We start from the raw sequence: 1,362 nt of genomic DNA, 5'->3' as shown, positions 1-1,362 counted from the left end.
GGTTGCAGCTGGCACTGCACAGGAAGATGTGGCTGACGAACAGGAGAAGCAGAGAACCGACTGCTGACCTTTTATAAGGATGATGTTCTCACGATCCCACCCCATACATGGCTAGGCTATGAGATATATATTCCTCTGCAGACCTCTCTTTTTCTTTTTATGTTAATATAAATAATATCATTTTTAAAAGCAATTCAAGTTTCTTGACTTTATTAGGAAATAACAGTAATAATGGTTTGGTATTGTGTACTGAAGATAATAGTAAGGCTATCTGGACTGAGTCATATCCACTTATTTACATTCTACCCTTTAAAGTGTACTTATAGGATTTAGATTACCTGTGAACTAATCTATGCAGTATTAATAAAATATAAAATAGAATACCCCATGTTTAAGAAATGACCATTGTACTTGAGGAAGAAAAGCACCTTAATCTGTGATGAGAATTTATTTATACTGTAGCTTCACATATCTTGTTGAACCAGGTTTTCTGTGGGTGGGTTCATTTGATTACACTGTGTGGTTAGGAATTTTGCACCTGCTGTGAGCAAAGCATTAAAGTTCCTTCTTAAAGACTAAACAAAGGTTCATTCATTCATTCCTTTCCCAAGCTTTCACTTAGCATCTTCCATGTGCCAGGCACTGTGAAAAAGGTGGCCCTTCCTAAAAGGACTCCCCACCATTAGCTGGAGAGACAGGGCTAAGACTTGTGACAGAGCTATGCCCAAGGGACTCTGTATTAATTATCTAAAGCTACAGTAATGCTGAGTAACAACCAACCACATAGCTTCAGTGTTATACAATAACTGTTCATTTCTCAGGTATCTGGGGTGGTTGCCTAGACAGTTCTGCTGATTTTGGTTGGGTGCCTTTGGTTTGGGGGGTGGCTGCGCTGATCTAGGATAGCCTCATTATGATGACTCAACTCTGCTTTATGTGTCTCTCACCCTCATGGCAGTGGCTTAGACACAAGAGATTTTTAACCGCACAAGGGATTTTTATGCCTCTGCTTAAAAATGTCCTATTGATCAAAGCGAGTTTCATGGCTAAGACCGGAATCAGACTCATGGCACAGGGCATGAATACAAAAACAGGAGAATTGAAGAGGTCACTGCAATCTATCACAGGCTCTAAATAGTTAGACCTGGGGCACCTAACTCATGCTGATTTGAGCTGAACCTTGAAAGAGATGGTAGTTAGCTAAATCATAAAGAAGGGGAGGTGCTTTTCTCAGATCAACCCACAAGACCTAATAATTTAGAAGATTGTAAGTACTCCTGCATTTTTGCTTCATACAATGTATATACCCTCCACCTATAAACTTTCCCCCATTTCCTATCTGGAATTTGGGTGTGAGTCCTA

Source organism: Myotis lucifugus, unplaced genomic scaffold (assembly GCF_000147115.1).
Source record: "Myotis lucifugus unplaced genomic scaffold, Myoluc2.0 scaffold_88, whole genome shotgun sequence".
NCBI lineage: Eukaryota > Metazoa > Chordata > Mammalia > Chiroptera > Vespertilionidae > Myotis > Myotis lucifugus.
The sequence above is the reverse complement of the archived record's forward strand: the minus strand, read 5'-3'. Positions refer to the sequence as shown.